Source organism: Leopardus geoffroyi, chromosome A1 (assembly GCF_018350155.1).
Source record: "Leopardus geoffroyi isolate Oge1 chromosome A1, O.geoffroyi_Oge1_pat1.0, whole genome shotgun sequence".
NCBI lineage: Eukaryota > Metazoa > Chordata > Mammalia > Carnivora > Felidae > Leopardus > Leopardus geoffroyi.
Genome location: NC_059326.1, coordinates 223,461,075 through 223,473,283, shown reverse-complemented (window position 1 = coordinate 223,473,283; position 12,209 = coordinate 223,461,075). Strand labels below are relative to the sequence as shown.

Below are 12,209 nucleotides of genomic sequence, written 5' to 3'. Positions count from 1 at the left end.
TGAGCTCAGTCTGTAGAATTAATGGGATCACGTGAAATGCAGTAGGCAAGAAGGAAGGCTGAAAGTGCTCAGTGTTATGAGAGCAGAAGTGAGAAGACAGTGGGCCATGAGGATACTTGAAGGGGAAGATTGGACCCTGAGCCTGAGGAATTAGCTGGGTCTGATGCCTTTCACAGAGCTTGAATGCCAGCCAAAGGATTTCAGACATTTCTTAGATATAGTAAAGAGCCTTTGAAGCATTTGGTCAGGAAAGTGGCAGGAAGAATATGAGTAATTTAAAGAAAATCAATCCCTTTTGCCCATCACAGTGGAAAGAAAGAAGGAATCAAGAAAAAATGACAGAAAAGAGGTACTGATTTTTTAAAAGCAGAAATTGATGTATTGTGTGTATGCACAAGATCCTTTTGTATTCTGTACAAGAATTACATTCTTATTATATTAGTCACTATTACAAGGATATTTTAAAATATGAATAATTTAAGTGAAAAGATAAAGAAACTATAATGGCTGTCCCAAGTTTCTTATGAAATTTCTGATTTTAGAAGGAGTAAAAATACAAATAACTGTATCTGCTGAAATAGTTATTATGTTCTTGAGAAGCAAGAGGGAGAGATTTGATTTGCAATAGAAAGAATTACAAAGAGATTTTTATTGGCCAATGTTAACAAGTTCCCAGGGTTCTGGATCTTCAGTGACCTTGACTTTTCCTAGACTTTCTATCATGGTCACAACCTGAGAATTAGAGAATCAGAATGAGAGGTCTGAAATTAGAGAATCAGAGTGAGTGAATGGCAGTGCAAAAAGATAAAGATAACAAGAAAGTTAGGAGTGTGTGCCTGTACACTTAGTAAGTGACCCCTACACTCCTTGTAGGAAAATGCAATTAGCATGACATTAATAGGTGAGGTAATGCAATGTTTGCATATTTTCATATTTGGGTACATACATCCATCCATCCAAATATATGCACACACTACTAAATACTTTGTGCATGTGTGTGTGTGTGTGTGTGTGTGTGTGTGTGTTTTCGTTGTTGGCAAAAGTAGATAAAAATACAAATGGATAGCTAGTGAAATAGAGAAGAATGTCAGAAATAATAAAAGCAATTTAAATATTATGCTTATTTGAGGACAGGGTTCAAGAATCACATTTTGCTACAAGAAACAAAACACAACTTCAAGTCAATGTTTCCTAATAATGAGAATCAATACATCTGGAAAGAAATACACAAAAACAACCACATTTTCTGTCAAAAATGAATATTATAGAGGTAGATGGTCACTCAATTTTTTTTCATGGTCATACTGTTGAAATTGGTTCCCACCTACTACTCTCTTACTTCTTTTTTCCTACCTGCAGGGACTAATGAAAATTACTTCTATGACCTATGCCACAGAAGCCCATAAGAAAAGAAGCATCTGTGTTAGAAAGGGCAGTAAACATCCTCTTAGAAAATCAGTGGTAAGGGCAACTTTGATGTTGCACTATTACATATTGTTTGCTTTTAAGAAAAAAATAAAAATTAGTATTTTTGCCTGAGGCAGCTTTTGGTTTCCTGGTCCCTTTAGAGTCTCCTTTATTAATTTTCTTTTATTATTTTTTTTAATTTTTTTTCAACGTTTATTTATTTTGGGGACAGAGAGAGACAGAGCATGAACGGGGGAGGGGCAGAGAGAGAGGGAGACACAGAATCGGAAATAGGCTCCAGGCTCTGAGCCATCAGCCCAGAGCTCGACGCAGGGCTCAAACTCACGGACCGCGAGATCGTGACCTGGCTGAAGTCGGACGCTTAACCGACTGTGCCACCCAGGAACCCCTATTAATTTTCTTTTAAAAAGTACTGTATCTTCCATGGTCTTCCCCAGTTCATTTCTCAGTGGTGTCATTTTCCTGGGCCTTCCTCCCTAACTGGCATTTTAAATTCTTCCCCTTACCAGGTGTGAGCCCTCAGACCACTCCGCTCTCATGTGTCTGCACCCACAACCTGCTTCAGCTGCCCTCTTTTCTATCAATTAAATTTGACCTTTTCTGAAGCTCCAACTGCCCAAAATATTGTCTTCATTTCCTGCCTTTTTTGTTCGCCAAACTTTGTTCTTAGAACTCTCAAATGGTAAATCCTGCAATTTTCAAAGGGGATTCCAATTTTCACAACTGGAGTTGGAAATGTTTGGCCTTTTTGTAATCCATGGGTTGTTTCCTGGGAAAACGGGTGAAGAGAATGCTCACATGTCATGATGCAGTGAAATGCATGATGAGAGTGTGGAGGGTCTCAGCCTTTGACCTCAGCAGATGTTAAGTGGTGTCATTGGTGGCAGGGGAATCAAGGCTGGTCTGTGAGGGCTGCACATAATTAAACTTTGAGAAAGACTGACCATGATTATTTCCCAAATTCCTACAGTTGTAGAAGATGCAAATCACTGAATACCAGTGAGGGAAGCAACCTCAAAAACTAGTACTAATTCTCAAATTATCTTCTGTATAACATACCTGAGAGGGATGTTTACAATTTGATGGTCACTTCAAATTTTCACTGTTTCCCAAAGCAGCCTGGGACCTTCCTCTTGGGACTGCAATATTCATATATGTCTCATATCTGCTTTTTGTACAATTCTTCACTTGAGAAAATATATTACTTTTTTAAAGAAACTGAAATATTAACATTTCAACTGTATTAAGGCAGCCTGACTACTACATGAACCATTTAATACTTATATTTACATATATATGAATATATACATATGTGTGTGTATGTGTGTATGTGTGTGTGTGTATCTGTTTTCAGATATCTTTCAGTTTTCTTTAAAGAATTTCTCTTCTTCATTGGATATATTTTTTTCAGAGGAGATATTTACTATTTATTAAGTGCTCGGTCCAATGTCCAGATTGTAGGTAGGATTCCATAAATAATCTATCCTCTCTTACATCCATTAACAGAACTTTTGTTTTTGACTTTCATGAAACTTACAAGTCATACCACTGCTTGATTTTACTCCACAAATTACTCATTTCCTTATTTTAAACTTCTGAATGACTGTGGATGCATTCACGTTAAATGCTTCCGGCCAAAATTATTGGAGGGAGCCTCACCTCTGATCTCTCATTCACACCCCACAGTGGCTTCCTAAGGAATTTTCCTGCTTCTGTTGTGTCCCCTTCTGCTATCTAATCTTAACACAGCAGTAACAGGGGCCCTTTTTAACCATCAGTCAGATTATATTATTCCTCAGTGGAAAGCCATCAAAAGCCAAAAGTCTTTTATGCAGGTCCACAGGGCGCTCCGGGAGCTGACCTCCTGTCTTTCTATGATCCCTCTCATGTACTCCACACCCATCATACATGCCTCCTTCCACGTGCTGAAATGTACCAGACTTGCATCCCTTCCCTTAGCCTAGCTCTAGCTATCCCTCTGCTGGAAAATATTCCCTTCGGATATCTGCATAGGTATCCTCTCCTCCTAGTTCTTGCTCAATTCTTCCTTTTCATGAGACACCTCTTGACCCAGGTACTTAATACTGCAGCCCACAACTCCATAGTCTCTCTTAGGCCAATTCCCATCCCCTTGCTCTTTATTAAATTTTCCCTATGTACATACCTATCACCTTGAAAATACTATATGCTGGGGCGCCTGGGTGGCGCTGTCGGTTAAGCGTCCGACTTCAGCCAGGTCACGATCTCGCGGTCTGTGAGTTCGAGCCCTGCGTCAGGCTCTGGGCTGATGGCTCAGAGCCTGGAGCCTGTTTCCGATTCTGTGTCTCCCTCTCTCTCTGCCCCTCCCCCGTTCATGCTCTGTCTCTCTCTGTCCCAAAAATAAACGTTGAAAAAAAAAAAAAATTAAAAAAAAAAAAAAAAAAAGAAAATACTATATGCTATACCTATTATTTATTGTGTGTCCCAAGTAGACTATAAGATCCATGACTCTTTAATGCAAGGATAGCTGTCACTATATGTCACTGATGTAGTCCAAGTCCTTGTAATAGTGCCTGAAACTTAGAAGACACCCAATATTTTTTAAATCAGGATGTCACATTTATTCTTATGCAATTTTATTTTTGTTAACTTACTGCAATCATTCCAGTCTGTGAAGGGCATTTAAATTTTTTTATCTTGTCATCCAAAATATAAGAAAAACCTAGCAACTTTTGTTAACTTGGATATTTTATATACATGGTTTCAACAGAATTCTCTGCTAAGAATTCTGTTTTTCACAGCCAATGCCAAGTATAGAGCTGTGCAACATGCACATGTTAATCAAAATGGCACTGTTCCTATAAGCAGTCTTCTACAAAAATTCTATTAAAGTAGTATAAATTAATGATTAGTGCAATCCGTTCTTTCTTAGAATGTCCCCAGATTATTTGGAGAAAATCTGTCAACTTCTTTACTAAAATAAACATATATCATGTCTACATTTCAAGTTCATTTTATTAGTTCCATGATAACATTTTTTTTTCCAGTTTGACACAACCGTTTCGTGGTGATTTCTAAAAATTATTTCCTTTTAAGAGTTCACAAATTTTGGATTAAAAAATTTTATATACAATGTTTGGAATCCACTTTTCTCTAAACTTTAATGATCACTCTTTTGTGTCAAATATATTCTGGGCTTTTTTCCTCCCATTTGCCTGTACTCCTCTCCCTTCCCTCCCCCTCTCTCTCCCTCTCCCTCCCTCCCTCCCCCTTTCTTTTTTTCCTGGCTTTGAGGACTTAAAAATCATATTTGCATCTTCTTCTAGAATCATGATCCTGAAGATTTAAACTACTTTAAGCAACTGGAGAGCTCAGAATCCAAACTGAAACAGTCTAGAAGAATAGAAATGACTTTAGGGTGAGATTTTAAAAGGCTGCTTTCACATTCTTGAGTCCCCACTTAATGGTCCCAAGACTTGGAAAATGTTGTTTCAGCTCTCTGAGGTGCAACTTCTACATAAAGGCAGCAAGTGATATTCATTCAGTTTATCTCTCATGGGTCAACAAGAGTTAATGGATGCAGATGTGCATTAATAGACACCATATTCAGGCAAGAACTTATTGCAAGGTCTTTAAAGGAAGAACACACTACATTATTTATGGTCACATTTCCTCAATGTCTAAAAAAGTATACAAGTTGATAGTCTAAAAACACATGCTAAAGCATAAAGCATTATATAATGTGGCCCCAAATTCCATTTTTAATATTTAGCACCTTGATATAACTCAAAATAACATTGAATTAAGCCTCTACAGTGGGCAAGTACTAATAGCTATTAATTCTTGGGCAGCTGAAGGAAAGAAGTGAGATATGGAAGAAAGAGAAATCCTGTCTTCAGGAGCTCATAATTCTATAGGAAAGTAGAATTATATGTCTCTAAAATGATGTTTGTCTTAACATTCTAGCAGCATCCATCAAATGCAGAGAATTTTATACACTGAGGAAAACTTTCATGTGTACAAGGATGCAAACATACAGCCAATATATGTCAGTGTCACTCTTGATTTCTGATGTTTAAATGGAACAACTTCAGAAAATGAGTAACTTTTAATATGACGATTCAACTACTGAAAGTCGATACACTCTCAGCTGAATCCACGTTTATCTTTGAACAATGACTTAGTGTTTGCTGATTAGATTTTATTACACTATGTTATCACAGTTCATTATTTCCTATAGGAGAAACAAGGTTTTAAATCTCTGTTATCTTACACAGAATCTTGGGGAAAATTCAGGCAACATAGGGCACAATAATTTATCTGTGCATTAGTAAACATAATCCATCATGACGTGTGCTTTGGGTCTTGCCCCAATGTATCAAGACTCAGAGACACAGATGAATGGAGAGGTTGCATTTGTATGTTCAGGAGTGCATTAATAGCTGTGCTTTCTATGTCCTGAAAAACAAAACAAAGCACAAAACAAAACCACTACAAAAAAGATAGTAAATATCTAATTTAAAAATTATATAATTAAATAAATGAGGCGAGACATTTATTTATTTTTTTTTTTACAATTGCCTAATCAAAATTAGACCATTTCTTGAGAAAGTAGAAAGAGATCTCAAAAGCACCATGTAAATAAAGTTTTTGGTCTATCGTGGCGGACCTGTTATTCTATTTAAATTTTTACAGATGTCAAATGGTTTGATGTAAGAGGGGATTCTCCTTTCTACTTTGAATACGTGATGGGAGTGCTGATCCAAAATGAGCCAAAAAATGGTGGTAAGAATATAAAGAAAGGAGACAACTGTACAAAGTATAGACTTGCAATGTGCTTTCTGGGTTATGTTTTCCTATGGACAAATGGAAACAAATGGCGAATGAAGAAATAAACCTCTAAAAACACCAAACGTATTAAAGTGTCTCTATCCATGTTACCTCTCTTCCCTTTTCAGTTACACAGAAAATAGTGATTTCTATAGTATAAATGAACAATGAAGCCTAGTAAATGGCAGATTCTGCATTTGTAGATCACTTCATAGGTATATTTTACCTCTCAAAACCCATTTTGAAGTAATTGCAGAGACAGCATTAGAAAATACTGTTTTCTATACTATAACGTATGGCATAATAGAACTCACTACTTACAATCTTATTATGTTTGAAACTTCTGAGGTATAAATCATGATATCCTATAGAAAATTCAAATTCACCTTTGATTTTCATTAGATAATTCAGATGTAAAGCATTTGCAAGCAAACTAATCATGTGAGTTATCTTGAAGAAGCACTAAGAAAAAGAAAGGACAACTGGTTAGGTACATTGTGGTGAACAAGTATGACTTGTAGAAAGGATGTTAAGAGGCAGGAATTTGGGTCCCAGATGCACAGTTGACATTGTTTCTGTCACTACCACCATCTTCTCTAAAATCACCATCCACCCAAAGTGTATTCACATTAACTGCTCTTTACCAAATAATTCATATTAGCTAAAACATATAATGTTAGTTTTCTCACCTGTGAAATTAAGAGGCAGAGAACAAAGTGAGTTCATGCACACACCTATACACACATGAGGGGATTTAGTGCAAGGTAAAAGTAACATTCCAAAGCGACAAGAAAAAGCTAAAGCATTCAAAAATTGTATTGTGACAATTTTTGGTCATCTAGAAAAAAATGTAATGAGATTACTACCTCAAACATGATACAAAAGTAAATTTTGGAAAGCACAAACATTTAGATATACACAATGCCCTTGAAAAAAAAAAAAAAAACAGGAGGGTCTTTCATGATTTTAAGACAGAAAGAACATTGCAATTAAAAACTAAAAAACACAAATGAAAATAGTGGCAAGCCAATTTTGTAAATTAAAAAATACACATAAATAACAACAACATAAAGTCTAAATCAAAGACAAACTATAGAAACTTTGCAACTCATCTCAGTGACAAATTACCTTGAAACATAAAATCCCTGAAAGGAAAAATGCAAAAGTCAATATACAGTTGTGCAAAGAATATAAAGATTTCACCACAAAAGAAATGCAAACTCTTATGAAAAGACATGCAACCTCGGTCATAATACAATGAAATCTACATGATGTTTTTCACTTACAATGGCAAAGAAAAAAAATAAAAACTATGCTGGTAATAAAGTATGAGGAGAGAAATTCTCATAAAAATTTGTTTTATTTTTTGATATGGTAAACATCAACAAATAAAGCCCACACAAGGTAAGGCTGTTTAGAGCCTTCGAGAATGTTTAATAGAACGATTTAAAAAAAAAAAAAAAAAAGGTCCGGAGACCAAGGTGTTTGAAAACCACTGGCTTGAGTAACGGTCCCTCACATTTCTCTCTGGCGTATGCTAAGGAAGAAGGACAATACTAACATCAGAATTGGAAGATGGGAAGTATTACTGAATGAACAGTTTCACAGGTAAACTTTTCCTCTCTCAGTGAATTGTCGCAACTAATCTCAGTTTGCAAGGAGAGTAGTTTTCATTGCGAGTAACTAATCCCACCCCTTTAAGATGAACTTCTGATGAAATAGTTTAATAGAGGAATATAAACGAAATGATTTCTTGTTCCCTTCATGTTTCATATATATTCTGCTTTTGCTCGGTGAACTGGAACAGTATTAACACTTCTCCATCAGGTTGTGATATGGCTAAATGAGCTTGAAATTGCTACAAAATGGTGCTTTTAAAAAATGATCAAAATGTTCACAAATGCTAAATATAGAAACAAACTTTTTTTAGTTAAAAATTCTGTGGATATTACAGTAGATAAAGCCTGTCAGGCAAGCATCAAATGCTATAATGCAGCTTAATATTATATATTTGAGCCTGTCAGATGTATGTTTTTGATTCAAGAAGCCTCCTAAAAGTCCTCTCTGTTATTAACAAGATCCTGGTCAACTTGTAACAGAAAAGAAATGCAAAATCACTGAGATGCCAAATACTTCGGTGGGTTTGAGTCTTATTTCTCTACCTGGAAATTGTTCTTTCATCCTTGGAAATTTGTATATACTCTCTGTGTTTAATTTTACTAGCTTTTGAAACATTTATTTTACTATTATTCCCGTGAAGAATACATGAGCAATTATTAAGGAATCAAAAATCTGAGCCAAAAAAAGCATTACATGTCCTCTTGGTATCATTAAAATGCTTAAGATGTTCCTTCATTGTGAGGTATTTACAGAGAAAAGGAAAATATTGACTTACCTCCAAATTAGCTAGAGATTGCTATATATTATATAGATTGCTGTATTTTTAAGTCGTTAGTAAGATAACCCTTTTTATCTTAAAGTTAGATTTGGTAACAGCTTTCACATGAATTCTGTATCAGTCCTGCCATAAGGTTAAGTGGATTCTCTGTATTGTCCCCTTGGACCTGGGCAGATTTGTGTTGGTTTTGAGCAACAGCGTACACAGAAGCAATACTGTGTCTTGGAAAACTGGGTCTCGCAAGGCTATGCAACTTTCTGCTCATTTAGACTTGAGCCACCATGTAAATCCATGAACTGTCTTCTTGTAACAAAGCCCAAGTCACATGGAGAGGGGACGTATGGCATGTACTGACAGGGGTCCGGCTGAGTGCAGCCTTCTAGATGTATTAACCTCAAGATATAGGAGTCTTCAGATAATTTCAGTAACCAGTTAGGAAACCTCAAGCGTTTCATATCTTCCCTTACGCAGCTCCAGAAACGTGAAGCAGAGACAAGCCATGCCCTTTGGGTCCTCCTGTCTGATTCCTCATCCATAGAAACTGTGAACATAATAAAGGTTGTTGCCTTATACCAATAAGTATGGATTGTTTGTTATACATCAATAGATCTGGAAGAGATTATCTCTCAAGTATCGTTGTCACTTGTGTATGGTTGAATTTGCTTTCTTTTTGTCACTACACCTCCAACTTCCCACATATAGCAGAAAAATGCAGCATCTATGATTCTAGACTGGACTCTAATGAAAATAAAAGAGCACATCCTCAAACAGTAGTCATGGGAAAGCTGGAGAGTCTGTCCTCCCTATGCTTCTTATCACAATATCTCCAACTCAGGCCAAATAACTAACTGGATAATATATAAAGGGACAAAGCAGATATTTTTAAAGCCCTGAATGTCATGGTCAAAGCTCTTTAAATATCTGAGACCATGCTTTAAGGATTTCCTATTATATCATACTATATACTCTTCTCAAAAGGATAACTTGTGAAAGATTCAGATTTAGACTGCAGAAATCCTGACAACTGCCTGGAGCGGTTGTTCACCTCTTGTGGGAAAGTGGCTGCAGATGAAGTGTCATACCAACCCCCCAGGGAGACGCAGCAGTTATGGGACTTGTGTTATGGGCTGAACAAGCAAGAAGACTGTGTTCTGCGGCAAAGCTGTAACATAATTATTTCCGTGGGGGTAGCGCCATTTAGTTGGTTTAGTTGGTTAACTTTTGATCCGACGGAATGTAACTTTCATACGATGAGCAGAGCTATAAATGTAATGGTCATCAATCATGAATCCGTAACAAACACTTATTAACAGGCAAAACATAAGTTATGTTTAGTTGATGAGAGAAACAATTGGGGGGGGAGATGCTTCCAGTGGTATGCTCTTCTTTTTTTTTTTTTTTTTTATTATATGAAATTTATTGTCAAATTGGTTTCCATACAACACCCAGTGCTCATCCCAAAAGGTGCCCTCCTCAATACCCATCACCCACCCTCTCCTCCCTCCCACCCCCCATCAACCCTCAGTTTGTTCTCAGTTTTTAACAGTCTCTTAAGCTTTGCTCTTCTGATACTGGATATTTTTCCCTAAATCAACTCCTCAGGATATATTCTGCCCCTCCTCCCTCTACTCAGCTCTACTCCCTAGTGTTTTTTTTTTTTTTAGTATCTTTTTATATGGTTTTCTATTTTCTTTTCCTTTTACCCCATTACAGCATTTTAAATTTTGATAAGACATTAGGAATCCTCTAACACAAGTTTAAAATTAGCTACATACAGGAAGCAAAGAAGCAGTGTCGATGAGGCAGCTGAGTGAGCCTAAGAGTAGAGTTATGACCCAAGAGAACTGGGAACCCAGGCAGAATCTGAAAGTATGCAGCTCCAGCACCCCCAAAAGGAAACACAACTCGAATACTTCCCACACACTTGAAGTGGCACAGTAGATTTTCAAATATATTCTGCTGACACTTGGGGCTCTGGAGAATCAGTAAGTTTTGCCCTTCATTTCATTTAGAAGATATCTTAAATACTTTTAAAACCATAGGAAAAATAAAATAGCAACCATGTTTTATACCAAGTAATGCAAGGGCAATCATTAATTCACTCTATTATCCAGTTAAGTACCGTAGAGACCTCAGGATAAAGCTGCTTAAACTATTCCTATTTAATTGAAGAATGTCCCGAGTTTGCTAAGTGTGGTCTTTAAACACTTATTACAGGTTATTACTTATATTTTGGTACTCAAAGTATTTTTCTTTTCAATTTCTTAAAAATAAAACAAGGCAAAATGATACTTTGGAGACTGAAGTTAATATAAGATTAACATTTCTGGGGTGCCTGGGTGGTTCAGTTGGTTGAGCACCCGACTTCAGCTCAGGTCATGATCTCACAGTTTGTTGAGTTTGAGCCCCACGTCAGGCTCTGTGCTGACAGCTCAGGGCCTGGAGCCTGCTTCGGATTCTGTGTCTCCCTCTCTCTCTGCTTCTCCCCTGCTCACACTCTGTCTCTCTCTCAAAAATAAAGATTAAAACAAAATTTTAAAAGATTAACATTTCTTACTTATAAGCCCTAGTTTTCAACTTTTCTATCAATCAAAACAGCCTTGCTTTTCTAATTCAATGGCTTGAATGGCTCTAAGCAAATTCTAGTAATAAAATGGACTCTCACATATAATTATATCGCTTTGGCATATTTTCTATGTAGAGTCTAAAAAAGATTTGATATGGCAAGAAGTTTCATTTTGCTACTAACATGAAAATCAGTGATCCAATTTCCAAAAGTTTATAAACCATTTTTTTCCATTTTCTTTTGAATAAATTACGCCTAGGGAGTTTAGAAGGTAGTGGCTAGCCACCATATTAATTAATTATTTTACACACACATAACTTCATTTTCAACATAGAAATCATCTATGTAAATAAATCCATATTTAGATGAAGGATCCAAATAGCTAGACCATAGTCTGATTAACCTAAGCCCTGTGTAGGGGAGCCTGGGTGGCTCAGTTGGTTAAGTGTCCAACTTCGGCTCAGGTCATGATCTCACGGTTTGTGGGTTTGAGCCCCGCATCAGGCTCTGTGCTGACAGCTCAGAGCCTGGAGCCTGCTTCGGATTCTGTGTCTCCTTCTCTCTCTGCCCCTCCCCAACTTGTGCTCTACGTCTCTCAAAAAATAAATAAACATTAAAAAGTATTTTAACCTAAGCCCTGTCTCATTCATAAAAAAAATAAAGAAAACAAATATTAAATGGATTGCTATAGAGTTATTTTTGCCAATTGGCTTTCTATTGGTTGTGACAATTGGCTTTCTATTGGTTGGGATTTTTACAATGACTTCTTCTTTTCTTTTTTTTTTTTTTAATTTTTTTAATGTTTATTTATTTTTGAGAGAGACAGACCGTGGGCAGGGGAGGGGCAGAGAGAGAAGGAAACAGAATCTGAAGCAGGCTCCAGGCTCTGAGCTGTCAGCACAGAGCCTGACTCGGGGCTCAAACCCACAAACCATGAGATCATGACCAGAGCTGAAGTCAGACGCTCAACCAACTGAGCCACCCAGGAGTCCCTACAATGACTTCTTT

The 12,209-nt window shown here is 36.7% G+C and overlaps 1 protein-coding gene and 1 long non-coding RNA gene across 8 annotated transcripts in view; one reads left to right on the top strand and one right to left on the bottom strand.

The window, feature by feature from the left end:
* CDH18 (cadherin 18) overlaps nt 1–12,209 on the bottom strand; it is a 1,006,396-nt gene that overhangs the window by 425,635 nt on the left and 568,552 nt on the right. The gene's annotated exons all lie outside the window — the stretch shown is intronic.
* LOC123578571 lies at nt 4,697–6,321 on the top strand. The gene is made up of 2 exons (XR_006702417.1): nt 4,697–4,825; nt 6,103–6,321. It is a non-coding gene; the product is annotated as an uncharacterized LOC123578571 (long non-coding RNA).